Genomic DNA, 17,524 nt, shown 5'->3' with positions numbered 1-17,524 from the left:
CGAGAGACACGCTCTCCCATGGTCTAGAAGGCACAGGTAGGGGTTCCAGCAGACCCACTAATTCGCCCTTTCGACCTTGTCTTGTTGGCTGACAAGGCAAGTCTTGGTAAATTGCATGACATCGTCCCGAAGGCTTGGCCAGTAGTATCCTTGTTTCAGGAGGGCGTAAGTCCTCTGCCAACCATTATGTCTTGCCCACGGTGTGTCGTGACACTTTTTCATCAGCGACCTTCGTAACTCCCGAATTCGGGATGTAGAGGTGGTTGCCCTTGGTGTATAGTAGATTGTTTTCCACCAAAACTGGCGTGTCTTCCCTTTTTGGCCAACTGTATGATGGCCTGCGCTGCTGTGTCGTTTGTCAAGTGAGTTTTGACAGTTTCTTGTACTGTTGCACTCAACGTCTTGCTTGTAGGCCGGGCGACATGCACAGGGCCGCATGTTCACATCTTTCGGCTAAGAGAATCGGCTGCTTGGTTACTTTCCCCGGTCTTATGTTCAATTGGAAAGTCGAACTCTGCTAGACACTTCTACCACCGTGCTTGTTTCAACGACAACTTCGGTTGTATGAAGAAGTAGCAAATGGAGTTGTTGTCGGTCTTGACCACGATTTGGCCCTCAAAGAGATTTACTATCTCCAGGACCTCAAACAGTGAACTACTGCTAACATCTCTTTCTCGGAGGCGGCATAACCTCCGTTCGGCATCATTTTAGTTCCTACTCTCATATGCGATGGGTGTCCATCTTGGAGGAGGACACCGCCCAACGCAAAGTCAGAAGCATTTAGTCTCGAGTTCAAATGTCTTGGTCACGTCGACATTCCGAGGACCGGCCCTCAATCATCACTTTCTTCCAAGCCTCAAAGGCGGCTGACATTCAGAGTCTAGCTCCATGGCTATCTTTTTTTTTCAACAGTTTGGTTAATGGCCCTGCTCTTTGAGAATCCTTCTACGAACCGACCTATAGTAGTTGGCTAGATCCGAGGAAGGATCGTTAGTTCGGTCACGGATGATGGTACCCATCCAGTCTTTGATCGCGGCCACCTTGCCCTCTTCCATACCATCTGACCACACTAATCACGTGGCCAAGGAAATTTTGCGCTTTTGGGCAAAGAAGCACTTCTCTCTCTTTACATACAACTGATTTTTCCTCCAGTTTTTCGAAGACTAGTTGGAGGTGATGTCGATGGTCCTCCAACGAGATACTATAGACCACAATGTCATCGAGATACACTACGACGAATTTGTCGAGGTATTCGTGACACACTTGGTTCATTAAGGTACAAGAAAGTTGCTGGAGCATTGGTGAGTCCAAAGGGCATCACAAGGAATCGAAGGCTCCAATCTCGTGACACAGGTCATCTTAGGTCATCTCCTTCAGCAATTCGAACCTGATAATATCCAACCGAGGTCCAATCTTCAGAGAAAATACTTAGCGCCGTGAAGCCGATCAAATAAGTCGGTAATGATAGGAAAGGGATATTTGTTGCGGACTGTGAGCTTGTTCAAGGCCCGTAGTCGATGCATAACTGGAGCTCCCATCCTTCTTCTTTTGAAACAGTACTGGTCTCTGTAAGGGGCCTTTGCCGGTCTGATAAATCCCGCATCTAATAATTCGTCTAACTATTTTCGGAGTTTGGCCAATTTTGGTGAGGTCATCCGATATGCATCTTGCGGGCGGCTTTGCCCCTAGTAACAATCGATCTCATGGTCAATCCCCTCGTGGGGGTAAGGACTTGGGAAAGCTTTTAGGCATGACATCTTGAAACTCTTCCAAGACAAATAGAATGTCTCGGGGATCTCTTCTCTGTGTTTCAACTGACTCTATCGGGATCGCCATGGACATGGGTTCGCTCGATGGGCCGCCTCTTTTCAATTGGAAGGTGCGATTATTCTCTCCCCCATTTGGCTACTTGATACTGGCTTGAACTACGGTGGGTGTAGATCTGGTAATGATAGACATTGGCGAGGGCATTGGTATACCTTTATGTTCAAGTAGGAGTTCCATCCCCAATACCACGTCGAACATCATCATCTTGACAATCAGCAAGTCAATGAGGCCCTTCCAGTCTCCAGAGTTCTCTTCCTATCACTGTAATCGGTAGGGCTGCAGAATCACAACTTTCATCTTCCTGCATCTCTTTCCAGGTTAAGTTCCAGGCGGCGGGCTTCTGTTTCAGTCATGAAGTTATGGGTGGCCTTAGAGTCGACCATAGTGCTCTTGGCCGATCTTTGGTTGACCAAGCGTCCACATACAGGAGTGCCCTCTCTAGTGGCTCCGTCGCCTTTTTCCCATTTTCTTTTGGAGCGCAGATAAGAATTTCAATGCCCCCATCCTGGGATTCTCATTCTCTGTAGCTGGCTCGATTACTGTCTCCTCCAGTTCAGCCTTGTCTTCTGAGCTAGAGGCTAATGCGGCTTGAAAAGCATTGAACACGTTTCGATTCGGACATTCGCCCGCCCTGTGTGGCCCTCTACATATGAAACAAGATAAGGGGCGACTGTTTTCTGTTTCCCCCATTTGAGGAAGTTGACTGTTTCTTCACATCTGCGAGTCAGTGCTAGATCGTATGCGTTCAGCTGCCGCATAGGCAGAGGAGAGGAAATCCTATACTCTCTGTTCATATAATTTTGATTTCGCTCACAGTTTCAGCCTTTGACAAAGCAAAAGACCTTGTCTTTCTCGGACATATCGTGTATGTTCAACATGAGTCCTGCAAACTGTTTTACGTAGTCTCTAAGTTACCTGTTTGCTTCAGCTCTCGAGTTTTCGTCGAGCCAAGATCTTGACATTTTCAGGGAAGAACTGCGAGTGAAGTTCTTGTTTCAATCTATCTCATTATCAATTGTGCATCGTCCTTCTTGTATGTCTGTAAATCGCGATCTCCACAACAGTTTTGCATCTTCAGCCAGATTATCATTGCTAGTTGACTTTCGACTCTCAGTCATCGTGTTCGTCGCCTTGAAGTATTGCTCAAAGTCGAAGTATAGTATTTTCCAGGGCTTTTGCTTCCTACACCCCACAGAAGGGTTTCGGTTCTGGGATTTTTATTCTGCTTACTGCCATTGCTCCCCCAGATGGGCTTGGTTCCTACCGCTCGGATGATGAGATTCACCCTTGTGCTCACATCCGCTATCTCGACTCTGACGACATTAAGGGCCGACCAAAAGTCTTCAAACAAATTGGTTACCATCTGAATTATTGCTTTTTGGAGCCTCAACTCTTTGACGCGCTCCTCTATGTGCGCAATAGAGCCCGATGAGCTTATCGCCATGTTCAAAGCTGCCGGACCGTGCTGTTTTGGTCTCAAGAGTCTCTACCCTCATCATCAGTTCTCTGACGGTTAATCCATCTAGGCGGCCCACTACCGCATCAATTCCATCGGCTTTCTCAGTAACTTTTTGTAGCCGAGTCTCTAGGAAATGGATACTATCCAGGACCTCTCTCAGGTAGAGCATTTGCTCTTCCATCTCTACCAGCCTGTCCACATGGGACTTGTTCAGGTTCTTCGTCGCCGACATGATCACTAATCTTTCTCTCTATGAGCCGACTTGGCTCTGATACCAACTGTCACAATCGCTCTTTCGAGAGCTTCTCTTAGCAATTGTGCGGCATTTGTTTCCGCTCACGAACAAGTTAGCCAACTTGAATATGGACTGCCGGTGGCACACTGAGTGCCTTTCGCAACCTCCACCCCCGTTTTAGGGAAAACAGTTTTAGAAAACGGGTTCGGAGAAAAGGTTTTCGTAAGCAGTTTTTGTGAGTGCAAATAAAGAAAGAAAGATTGTAGTAGACTAGAAAGCAATAAGCAACAACAACAGCTTTATAGAGTACTACTCCGGGTATGGGGAAGTGATAATTAGTCTTATCCCCATATAGTGCATTCTGAACAAAAAACCAACGGCACCCTTGCATATGCAAAAGGGCGAGTGGTCACTTACAATGAAAATGTAAAGAAAGCAAGCTAACTAAGCTAATACAATACATGATATGAAAGTATGCTAGAAGGGGGTTGGATCGGGTGCGGCCATGGGCAACAGGCTTTGGACAAGCATGACCGTGACATTCGGCATGCACCATCGACACATGGGCTGCACCCTCATCATCAACGCATGGGCTGCGCGCTCGGTGCATGGCCTGTGCACTTGGCCTTGACGCATGGCTGACGCGCCTAGCATGTTCATTTCGACGCATGCTTGCTGCTCATGTCCTTATGTATGCCTTTGCGTTGGTTGTGTGCAACCCTTAGCCATTTTTCAAGTCTTCTAGCTTCCATCCTCCATGCCTTCTTGCGCCAACATGTTTTAAGCCCTTCATAGGCGTTTGGATTTTGGTCACCTTTTTGGATAATTTTAATGTTTTCCTCCATTTGTTCTAATATCCTTACTTAGGATTTTTCTTCTCTATTTAACTTCCCACTTTAGATTTAATGTTAGGGTCTTATAGTTTGTCTGATTGAGGAGTTGGAAACTCAGTTACATAATATGAATTCACTCCTTCCCCAAAGCAGGGGTACGTAGATAGATTTCTCCCTTAAGGGCTGATTTCGAGTCTTGAACATAGACATCCTCTCTCTGGAAGAGAGGACCCAGTCATAGTAGGACTATTACTTATTGTTCATTAGAAGAATTGGTGGTACCTAAGGAATTAGATGTAACTACAAGGGCAAAATGGTAAATTAGTCCAACTATACTTACGAGCGATTTGTGAAGGGTTATGGTAACCGTGAGATAAAAAGAAAATTGTTTTCCTAAATTTAGAAGTTGCTTCATTTGGAAATTACTCAGAGAGACAAGCTATCAAGTGAAAGAGTTTCACTAAATGATAGCGTTGATAGAGACTAAACAATCGTGTAGAGTTGACTATACGATAGTCATTCGGTTGATCATTGCTACACGATCGAGTAGCATAGTCTATGCGATAAGCTGTCATTTACTAAACAATCGAGCACATCGTCTATATGATAGACTAACTTCTTATCTCCCACTTGCTCGATCGTCTACTCGATTGTAGACCTCAAGTATCTCCCTCAAGCCAAGATCATACAGAGCCCACAACTTCTGGATTCTCACACTAAGAATACCAAGGTAACACTTGTGGTAGTGTCTTTACTCAGTTCGTGAACAAGTTGGACTCAACTAGGTTCAAGGAGCATTCAGACAATTGTTGTGTTCGTTGGCTGTATCGATCGTTGCGTTCGAGTGTATTGTTGGACGCTTTGGAATGATCGAGGGATTTGTGAAGAATGGTTCTTCAAAGGTATGCATCCTCTATCCCTTGTATCATCATATAGCATGCTGTAATTTCTGTTTGTGCATGACCTGTTAATTTATTAATTATATGATAATTAATTTTTTCTCTAATAACTGATTGAGTGGGAGGTATTGGAAGTTTTATGGTAACCGTGAGATAAAAGGAATATTGTTTTCCTAAATTTAGAAGTTGCTTCATTTGGAAATTACTCAGGGAGACAAGCTATCAAGTGAAAGAGTTTCACTAAATGATAGCGTTGATAGAGACTAAACAATCGTGTAGAGTTGACTATACGATAGTCATTCGGCTGATCGTTGCTACACGATCGAGTAGCATAGTCTATGCGATAAGCTGTCGTTTACTAAACGATCGAGCACATTGTCTATATGATAGACTAACTTCTTATCTCTCAATTGCTCGATCGTCTACTCGATTGTAGACCTCAAGTATCTCCCTCAAGCCAAGATCATACAGAGCCCACAACTTCTGGATTCTCACACTGAGAATACCAAGGTAACACTTGTGGTAGTGTCTTTACTCAGTTCGTGAATCAAGTTGGACTCAACTGGGTTCGAGGAGCATTCAGACAATTATTATGTTCGTTGGCTGTATCGGTCGTTGCGTTCGAGTGTATTGTTGGATGCTTTGGATTGATCAAGGGATTCGTGAAGAATGGTTCTTCAAAGGTATGCATCCTCTATCCCTTGTATCATCGTATAACATGCTGTAATTTCTGTTTGTGCATGACCTGTTAATTTTCGTTTTTAGACTGTAATTGTTTGTGTTCAATTCGAATAGAATTCGGAACAATCCCTTCCGCTGCTAATGGAAATTCCCATGTTTGATTTCCTTCACCATTAGCAAATAAATGTCATTCTACTCCATCTAATGTCTGAGACATTGAATTCTGACAATTTTTACATGGGCATCTTGTTTTCCCCTCCATTTACATGACACTTTGCCACTTCCATGAATTGTGCAACTCCATCAATGTACTCTCTTGAGAATATATCTCTAAGATTAATCCAATCCTTATTCATCATTGAACCAAATGAATAAAGGATGTCTAAGTTTTAGCTATATGAAGAAGATATTCCATTATCTCTAAGTTTTAGCCTTTATGATGAGAACAAGATAAAAATCACTACTTTTTTAGTGTTCCTTCTTACTTTATAGAAGGGTCGATCTGCATCAAGCATGTGAAAAAACATTGTAAGGAAAAAGGGTCAAATATTTATGTTAAAATGCCCTGAATCTGTTTGTTGGCGCTTTGAACAACCAAGTACGGCGCGCCCTGGTGGGGGTTCGGGGGTAACGCCCCCGAAACCTATTCAGATTTTGTATTCAACATATTTATTTATTTGCAGTTATTTATGATTATGACCCTAGGGTTTAAAGTAGTGCGTTTGTTGGATGGAAAATTAGGGATGGGGTTGCGCACACAATCATGCATTAGATATGGCTTAAGCTATGCGTTTACGCCCATGCGTCAGAGGACATGCGTTGGAATGAAAATGCGTTAATCTAGTGTGCAATGGCCATGCGTTCCTATCACAAGTTTTCTTACGCTCGTACCAAGTATAACGTGAACACAAGTTTCTCGGGTAATCCGAGGTCAAACACAGGGACTTGTCACTCAATAATGCTTGTGAAGCAATGCGTTTGAGGTGATGAAAAGAAAAATAAAAAGAAGAAGTTTAATGGATTTACACACTACTCCTACTCTTATCTAAACAGATTGAGATATAGAAGACTTCCGATGAGAATAGATAGATACACAACAACCGTAACGCATAGTAATGTTTATTATCTTAAATTGCTCAAGTAATCCCAGCTCGTCACACTAACGCATCACACACCTCTCGGTGGTCAGTCGCATGACTATATCTCTATAGTGCATGGTTGTGTCGAGCATAAGATTGTGCCTATCTCTAGGAACAATGCATACTTTGCTTTAGTGCGTTCCATCTCTTACCTTCTCAGGCAGTTAGACGCGACTATTTAACTTATAGACAAGCAATGCAACAACCCATAGACAAGTGTTGCTACAGCTTTTTACCAAGCAAAGAGGATTAACTCACTATACTCGCAAAGCGCACACCTCTCGATGGGTTACTACATGCGTCCTATCTCTAGGCTACACGATTAAGTATGCGATTGCCTTTGATAAATAAATGATGAAGGTAAATGATGATAGAGATACAGATGATGAAGAAGATGGCATTGAAGGAATCAAGAGATGCATTGATTACAAAATGTCTTAATATCTTAAGCTAAAATGTAATACAATACAGAGGTTAGAAGAGAAATGAAGGACTCTGCGTCAAGGCTGCCGGTGGTGCCATGGATGAATGGTGGAGATGTCTCTATTGAGCTTTATCTCCGATGAAAGCTCCGGTCGTCACTCCGTCTGGTTTGTGGAGGTGAAGAATTCTCACTGAAAATCTTGCTCAAGCTCTCATCTGTGATCGCAAACCTCTGCCTTGAGGCAGATGTTCGGATACTTTGAAATGAAGGTCGAAGGGGCTATTTATAGGGTTTAAACGCCGACAGCTATCATGATTGCGTTATGTCTCACTGCTACCTTTATCGCGGTATGGGCAAAGTCACATCGTCTTATCTTGTTGATACTCCCAAGTTATGCGTTCGAGCTTGATTCAGCTAAAGTATCAACGCGTTCTACCCATCTTGCGATCGTCCTTCTATTATGGTTGTCACTCCGTGGCCAAAATTTCCAATTGATCACCGTATTCGCTTGATCACCGCAACTTCCATGCGATGGGCGCATTCGATCACCGCAACTTCCATGGGATGGATGCATTCGATCACCGTGTTGGATTTATGTCCTAAAACTATAGTTTGTAAATTAATAAATATATTCTGTTTTGTTTTTCGATAAATTTTTTATTGAAATTGTAATCTTGAATCCAATAAACTAACGTCCTGAGGCTATTTAATGTAGTTTGAACTTTATGTAGTGACATAAAGGTGGATCAAATTCAAATATATAGCCAAAATGGTCTATAGTATATGAATAAGGTTGGGCGCCTTAATCTGGGGACACTATGGATGCGGCCACTTTGTAGTTAGTACAAACGATGTGATCCTGAATCGTTCATATAGAGATATATGAGTGGGGGCATCTTATGTAAAGATTTTACATAAGACTGAACCATGAAATAGTCACTTTTTACGTTCTAAATACCGTTTTATGTATAAAACTGACTATTTCGTTAATTGATAACCTAGGTAACTTAATCTTAATCTGAGCTAACTATGAACTCTTGTTCACTCAGAATTATCCTTAGATCTGCATAGGTGAGGGCAACTCAATATCGCTAGCCCAATAAGCCTCCCATTTCAGGGGTAAGATCGGGTGGATAGCTGGGAACATAGGGTGCAAGACGGAATTCACTTTTACCCGTTATAGGGATAGTAGATAGGTTGTTCCCTTTAGTAATGAATCCAGGTCTTGAACAAGGGGCCCTACCCTCTCCTTGGCCCGAGAGGGATTCAGTTTATAGGTTGGACCTTAAACCAATTGTTCATTAGAGGATCAGTGGAACTTAAGGAACAAGATGTGGTCTTGGGGGTAAAACGGTTTTTATGACCTAGCCGAGATTACGAACAACCTGTGAAGGATTAACTTACTAATCATGGTTATATCAAATGGACACAAATACATCTATAGTGAGGGGAATGCAACTACGGGACTTTAGTGGAATGACTCGTTAGTTAACAAATGTTGATTAGCTCTGTCTAAAGAGTTTAGCTAACTAATCTCGGATCGTTGGAGCCCATGATCTATAGGTCCATTAGGTTCCCCTACTAGCTCATATGGAATAAACTTAGAACAGTATGATAGAATAATTCGAATTGTTCGAATTATGTAGAGAGAGAGAAACCGACAAGTATATGTGATATAGTGGTCAGGTTTTTCAGCTTAGAGATACAGCTTTAATATTTAAATGTGATTTAAATATCAAGAATATGAAAATGTTCATATTCGGAAGCTCGGAAATGATAGAAATGGTCAAAGATGTAAAAAGTCAAAGAGTTGACTTTTGACTTTGAAAAGTCAAACTTTGACCGACCTTATATTCAAATTTGATTTTAATTTTGAGAAAATGAATGTGGATTCATGCTCGGGAGGTTAAAATTAGTCAACATGGGAAAATCATAAAAAGTCAAAATATTGACTTTTTGGTCAAAGTTTGACTTTGACCAAATGACTATTTTGCCCTTTGACTATAGATAGTGGGAAAATCCAAACTTTTGTTGGATAATTCTACTAACAAAAGTAGTGGCTAGGTGTTGGCTTATAGTGGAGACATTAAACCCACTAAGATAGTGGAATATAGGTGTTGGGTTTTTATGCATTTGGTTCATGCAATTATTGCATGGATTTTTCTATAAATTGGGCTTTCATTTTGAATGAAAAGAGTTTTTTTGAAATTTTGAAAATTGGTTTTCATATTTGGGCTAGAAAAATCACAACTTTGAAAAAAAGAGTAAAACCTAAACCTACCCAAATTCCATCTTATTTTCCATCTCTTTTCTCTCTCTCGGTTTTCTTCATCCACCGGGTCCCACAACTCGGTTCTGTGTCTAGAGGATAGTAGGTCAACTCTAGTGGTGGTCCGAAAGAGTTCAGATCGAGATTCAATGAGGAAAAGCGATTTTCGAGAGCTTCAAAGGTAGTATCCTACACTTTTAATTGACTGATTTTTCCTTTATGATGTATGCTTATTTCCTTTAATTTAAGAGCAATTAGAGTGTAATTAGATCCTAATTCCACTGCGTATCTCGTGTTCCATCACACTGCAACTTCCATGAGATGGGCACATACGATCACCGCATGCATTTGTCTATGCGATAGCTCGATTTTCAGCGCATGCATTTGTCTTTGCGGTCGCCTGGCTTCAGTGCATGCGTTTGTTTGGGATTGCTTATTTTCAACGCATGCGTTTGATTCCTGCGATAGCTACAAAAATAGACACTTTGACATGGAGTAATGCATAACATTGGGGTCAATGAGGATTTAGGTGTTAATCGACGCAAAACTCAATTTTTCGCAAATTCATTATCACTGCATTTTCTACTTATTAGCCCTCATAATTCTAAATAAAAGGCTTATAGTAACTAGCATTTCTGCTAGTTATCAGTGTTATATAAACTCTCTAATCCTAGAGGCGCCGTTTTGATGTAATTTTCTAAAAACATTCTCTCAAATAATATTGTTCTCCCTCTGCCCGTGGACGTAGCTAACACACTGTTAGTGAACCACGTATATCTGTGTGTCGATCTTCTCTATCTCTACATTCCTTTTTGTGTTCTTTAATTGTCATTTTCGTACGATTGTGAACCTTTATTTATAAAAGATAAATAAATGAAGCTAAAGGGTCAATTTTTTTCCATTTTCTAATTTTTTTTTCAAAGTTTTCATTTTTCCTCACAATTTTTTTAATCAATCAAACAAAATGACTCTTTACTATAGTTTTTTTTAAATGATATGATATCAAATTTACCTTTACCTATCATCTTAAGTTTTTCGGGCCAATCGATGATTTGACACTAGCAAGTAAAAGGTGTGAAATTTAGTTAATTTGCTTTAAACATCCTTAGCAATTTCATAAAACTTAAAGCATATTATATCCATAAAAAGGAAAGATTAAACTTTTCAATATTAACAAATAAATTTCATGTACAAAATTAAAACCCAAAATACACAAATAATTCATCCTTCATTATATCCATCCATATACAAACCAAAGATAAAATAACAATTTCATTTAGAAACAAATGAATATCCTAATTCCAATATGAAACAAAACCCTTTATCAGAATAATAACACAAACACAACCTACGAATAACATTTATTAGAAAAAAAGCAAAGAGAAAAAGAACCAACCAGCGCATGCAACAGCGTGCGTTGGTGCTCGGTATTGGAGCGGTGGCCGTTTGTGTAAAAAAATCGAGAGAGAAATTGAAAATAGTAGGGAAAGAAGGGGAGATTTGAATTAGTGGGGGACTTAAGGGAAAAGGGAAATAAGGGAGGAGGGGGACGAAAGGGAAGAGAAACGAAATGGGTGGGGGGGACTTAAGGGAAAGGAGGGGGGACAAGGAGGTGGTCGACAAGGGGAGGGGGGAGGGATGGAAAACAGAAGAAGAAAATAAGAGGACGAAGGGGGGGGGGACAGAAAACAGGAGAAAAAAGAAGGGGAGGGGGGCACGAAGGGGAGAGGGGACGAAGGGGATGGGTCGACAGGGGAGGGGACAGAAAAGAGAAGAAAAAAGAAGGGATGAGGGGAAGGGGAGCTAGCCAGTAGGGAGCTGGGTGAAGGATCTCTTAATGAAGAGCATCCATGAGCGCATTCGGATCTTTCTAATTCCACCGTGATCGAAATACACCATATACATTCGAACATAAAATTATGCAAATATACAGTAATTAATGACAAGCTTTGAACAATAAATAACAAGGGAAAACGTTCTCATACCAATGAAGATGCTCTTCAAGCTTTGGAACTCAAACCAGCGGAAGACCTCTACCCGATCAACAAACGGCCAGCAAATGTGTCGGCTACAGTAGCACGATCAACCACGAACAAATAAATGGAGCGGGGACGACACCACCAGAAAGGAGCCCTTGGTATTCTCGGAGTGAGAACCCAAAGTGTGGTCTTTGGTGAGTTTGGTAGAGGTAGGAGGAAGAACTAATCGTGTAGACGATAAGCAAGTGAGAGAGAATTGGAAGCTATCATATAGCTAGATGCTTAGCTTTTAGAAGAAGCTACACAATCGTTTAGGTTTTACTGAACGATCGTTTAGGAAAAAGTAAACGATCGTTTAGCAAATACGACACACTATACGATCATTTAGGAAAGCTATCTGATCGTTTAGGAACTAGCATGCGATCGTTTAGGCGCGAGGTATGCAATCGTTTAGATGCTGAGCGATTATCGTATAGGCTCTCGACTTATGTGATTGTTTACGTTTCTATACCAACACCAAAATTTCCGAACTTTTTCGAACTTCGCAAAATTGAAACAAAATTTCATTTTATTCTTCGGTTACAATAACCGGCAGGGTTTTTCCCACTAACGCACGTCCGAGAGAATTTTTAGGCCAATTATCATATAATTAACCATTAAATAATTAATAAATATAATCATATTATATTTTTACCCTATAGTTTGGTATCACATATCTACTATAGTAATTTCTCTTCCACTTGATATAAATCATGTTTATATCTAACATTTAGCCATTTATATCATATATAATTAACTAATCCAATTATATCATATATAATCAAGCTTCCTCTTATCAATTTCAACATTTCAAATTAACCAAAACACTGATTCTCGACTTCATCCAGGCTACTCAGGGAACCAAATGGATCTATGGCTCGAAGCTCCAACGGTCCGTGAATAGCTGATTAAACTCTTTATCCACAAGATTCACTATCCGTTAACTGTCAGGCATTCCACTAAAGACCAAAAACTGAACTTTTCTTACTACAGATATATTTCTGTGTCCATCGGATATAACCAATCATAAGTACAATGACTCTTCATAGATGCTCATAAGTACAACTGGACCAAATTACCGTGTTGCCCCTGTAGTTACATCTCACTTCTTAAGTACCACTGCTTCCTCTAATGAATAATATAACATAGTCCAACTATATGTGAACACCTCTCGGGCAAAGAAAAGATGTGTGGCACTACATCGTTCAAGCTCCGAAATCAACCCTTAAGGGAGCTATCTATCTACTTACCCCTGCATCAGGGAAGGAGTGAATTCCATCTTGTGCAACTGAGTTCCCAGCTCTCAAATCAGATGAATCCCTAAAATGGTAGGTTTGAATTGGCGACTTGGCCACTCGCACCCATATAAATCAAAGGACCGCCCCCAATGGCAGGAGTTTCTAACTCACTCAGGATTGAGGTCATGTGACCAAGGCCATGAATCATGCCACTACAGTCACTAAAATCTCAAATAGACATAAGCTTGCAAACAAGGCCATAATCATGCCAAGATCATCCAATAGTTCACAATCTGTCCATCCATCAAACTTTATCACATTTTATCCATCCATCGCACTTTGCGACAACATACAACATTAACATACAGTGACATAAGCATAAGCTTTCAAAATTTTCATCTGACCAGCAGGCATATAAAAAAAAAAATTTTATTCCAACTTAGGAACCAATACGTAACACATGCTTGGGATTGAGGGAAAATCGGTAGTAAACCACTTACCTAGGGATATCGAGCTGTCCCAAAACGAACCTTCACTTCGCTTGGAAACTTCCTTCACCACCACAAATTCCTGAAACCAACCACAAAATTCCATGGGTAAATTGGCTTTGGCCCAAGAATACCAAATGACGATGAGCCTACCAAAAGAACCCGAAACTTATCCTGAATAGAAGAATCAGACGGAACCAACCATGATTCGGTGACAACTATAACAGCCCATGTCAGAACTGGTGAACGACGCTTGGGTTAGGCCGGCGACTGGCGAACTCAGTAAGGCGCGGCTGGCGGAGCTGTCGGGTGCGACGCGGCTGGCTGGAGGTTGAGTTAAGCGGCATGGCTGGCTGGGAGTTGAGTCAAGCGATGCAGCTAATTGGGGGTGGAGAGATGCAGCTGCGAGTCGCCGATGGTCGAGCTTCACAGCGGCGCAAATGGTGGCAGAACGAGAAGGACGACCAATGACATTGGTGAGGCTAGATGAAACGAAGCACGACTACGAGCGGCTGGACCTACGGTGGATGCCTCGCGTAGCTGGAAGAAGAAGAAGATTGGCTGGGCAGAAAAGAAAAAAAAAATTGGAGGGGCGGCGGTGGCTGGGAGGAAGAGAAGAATAAGGGTTTTCCTTTTTCCTTTTCACTTTTTTTTATACTCCACGCTTCCCGAGGACCCTATTTAAAAAAAATACCAAACCCTTAACCCTACCCCTTTTTTGGAAAGAAAACAACAAAAGGTAAATAGATATAAACACATAAATAAATAATATAACCCCCAACTTCTTTTCCCAAAAAAAGAAAAACTCCAACCATTTAATAAAATATATATAAAAAATCCTAAACCTTGGCCTTTAAATAAAAGAACGATCAAATGCACGAATTAATTTAAATCTTACCTAGATTTCGGGGCATTACAACCTTCCCTCCTTAAGAAACTTTCGTCCTTGAAAGTTCTAGTCTTGAAAGAGCTCTAGATGCAGTGTTCTCATCTCATCCTCTCGCTCCCAAGTTACTTCCTCAAACTGATGATTCTGCTATAGAACCTTCACAGTGGCACCTCCCTGTTGCGTAAAACTTTCACCTCCCTGGCCACAATTTGCGCAGGTTTCTCCTCGTAACTTAAGTTTTCATTCAACTGCAAGGGCTCAAAGTCCACCACATGAGACCGGTTCGTTAAATACTTCCTCAGCATGGAGACATAAAAGACGTTATGGACCACGGAGAGTGATGGTGGCAAAGCCAAACAGTAAGCCACAGGGTTGACTCGCTCCAAGATCTCGAATGGCCCTACAAAACGCGGACTTAGCTTACCCTTTTTTCTGAATCTCGGGACACCTTGCATTGGCACCACTTTTAGAAACACTTTGTCACTACCCCGAACTTAAGATCTTTATGCCTAACATCAGCGTAACTTTTCTGTCTACTTTGCGCTACTAACATTTAAGCCCTGATCTTCTGCATGGCTTCATTTTTCGCCATTCCCTTTGGCAGTATCCACTAATTCGGAACTTAATTTGAAAGCCATATTTCGACCCGAACGTTTTTGGGATGCCCTTAATAACTCCACTAACTCAGTTCCTACCAGTTTCCTCTCCCCAACCTCCCCCCAGTAAACAGAATACCTGCACCTCTACCGTAAAAAGCTTCAAATGGTGACATGCTAATGGTAGCTTGATAGCTATTATTATAAGCAAACTCCGCCAAATGCAAGTGGGAATCCCAATCCTCTGAGAATTCCAACACACAAGCACGCAAAATGTCTTCCAACGTCTGATTCAAACGTTCTGTTTGCCATCAGTTTGGGGTTGGAAGGTTGTACCAAAGTTTAACCGTGACCCTAAGGCTGCCTAAAGGCTCTTCCAAAAATTCAAGGTGAAACGAGGGTCCTTATCGGACACAATTGATACTAGCACAACATGCAATCTTACTATCTCCTTCATATATAGCTGAGCCCACTTACTCACAGCGTACATGGGCTTTCCTAGAATAAAATTCGCCACCTTAGTGAGTCTGTCTATCACAACCCAAATCACTGAGAAATCCTCCACTGTTATGGGCAAACCCGTAATGAAGTCCATAGCCACGCTCTCCCATTTCCATTCTGGCACATCCAATGGCTGTAGCAAGCCTGCTATCTTCTGCTCAGGGCCTTCACCTGCTAACAGACTAAATATCTGCTAACATAGTCAACTATCTCCCTTTTCATATTGGGCCACCAGTAATACCGCTTCACATCTTGGTACATTTTGGTACTACCTGGGTGCATTGAGAATGGAGAGTTGTGAGCTTCTGCCAATAATTCCCCCTTGAGGCCATCATCTGTTGGAACGCAAAACCATCCCTGATACAGAAGACCCTTGACCAGCGACACAAAAAATTCACTGGCCTGGCCCGACCCTACCTGATGACATTTCTGAACCAGGTCCAGATCACCCTATTTGCATCAATAATCCTCTGCCTCAAGGTTGGTTGCACTGTCAACTGAGCTCGCTGTGAAGTGACTTCCCCCACTGTCACTGCAATCTCTGCTCGCTTCAGATCCTTACACAACTGAACCTACTTAGTGATCAAGGCGACAGAATGAGCGACTTTCCGACTGAGGGCATCGGCTACCACATTCACCTTACCTGGGTGGTAGAGGATCTCACAGTCGTAATCCTTTACTAACTCAAGCCACCTACGCTACCTCATGTTTAACTCTTTCAGGGTGAAGAAGTATTTCAGACTCTTGTGGTCAGTGAAAACCTGGATCTTTTCCTCATACAAATAGTGCCTTCAGATCTTCAAGGAAAACACCATCGCTGCCGATTCCAAGTCATGAGTAGGATAGTTTCGCTCATGGTTTTTCAACTGGTGGGAGGCATAGGAGACCACTCTACCATGTTGCATAAGCACACAACCCAAACCCTTCTTAGAAGCATCACTGTAGATCATAAAATTCCCAAAGCCATCTGGTACGATGAGAACCGGTGCTGAAACCAACCTCTACTTGAGGTCCTGAAAACTGTCTTCACAAGCTTTGCTCCGAACAAACGAAGCTCCCTTCTTGGTTAGTTGAGTCAACGGCGTGGCCATGCTAGAGAAATTCTCTACAAATCTACGATAGTACCCAGCCAACCCCAGGAAACTGTGCACCTCGCTGGCCATTGTAGGGTGAGGCCAATTGGTAACGGCCTCAATCTTAGTTGGATCCACTGAAACTCCGTCCTTCGACACCACATGCTCAATAAAGGAGACCTTTCGTAGCCAGAACTCGCACTTAGAAAACTTTGCATACAATTTTTTTCCCGCAGCGTTCCTAGGACCTTCCAAAGATGTTCCTCGTGTCCACCTCTGTCTTGGAATAGACCAAGATTTCATCAATGAAAACGATTACAAAGGTGTCCAGGAAGTCCCTTAACACCCTGTTCATCAAATCCATGAATACAATTGGGGCATTGGTCAGACCAAAAGACAATGAACTCATAATGCCCATATCTGGATTGGAACGTAGTCTTCGAGATATCACTGTCCCTGATCCTTAGCTGATGATAACCTGACTGTAGGTCTATCTTGGAAAATACAGTAGCACCCTATAACTGGTCAAACAGGTCATTGATCCTAGGAAACGGGTACTTGCTCTTGATGGTCACCTTATTCAACTTCCTGTAGTCTATGCATAAACATAATGATCCATCCTTTTTCTTCACAAACAACACTGGTGCACCCCACGGAGAAACGTTGGGTCGTATGAACCCTTTATCAAGCAGTTCAACTGGGACCTTCAATTCTTTCAATTCTGTCGGAGCCATTCTGTACGGAGCTTTGGATATGGGAATAGTGCTCGGCTCCAGTTCAATCGTAAAATCAATCTCCCTTAGTAGAGGCAACCCTAGAAGTTCTTCAGGAAACACATCGGGATAATCTCTCACAACTGGCTCAAAGGTTAGAGCAATCTCAGTTTCTTTTGTGTCAACTACACTAGCCAAGATGCTCCAGACACCTTAAATAATCAACCTCTTGGCCTTTACCA

This window comes from Benincasa hispida, chromosome 2 (genome assembly GCF_009727055.1).
Source record: "Benincasa hispida cultivar B227 chromosome 2, ASM972705v1, whole genome shotgun sequence".
NCBI lineage: Eukaryota > Viridiplantae > Streptophyta > Magnoliopsida > Cucurbitales > Cucurbitaceae > Benincasa > Benincasa hispida.
This window is presented reverse-complemented; position numbering follows the sequence as displayed.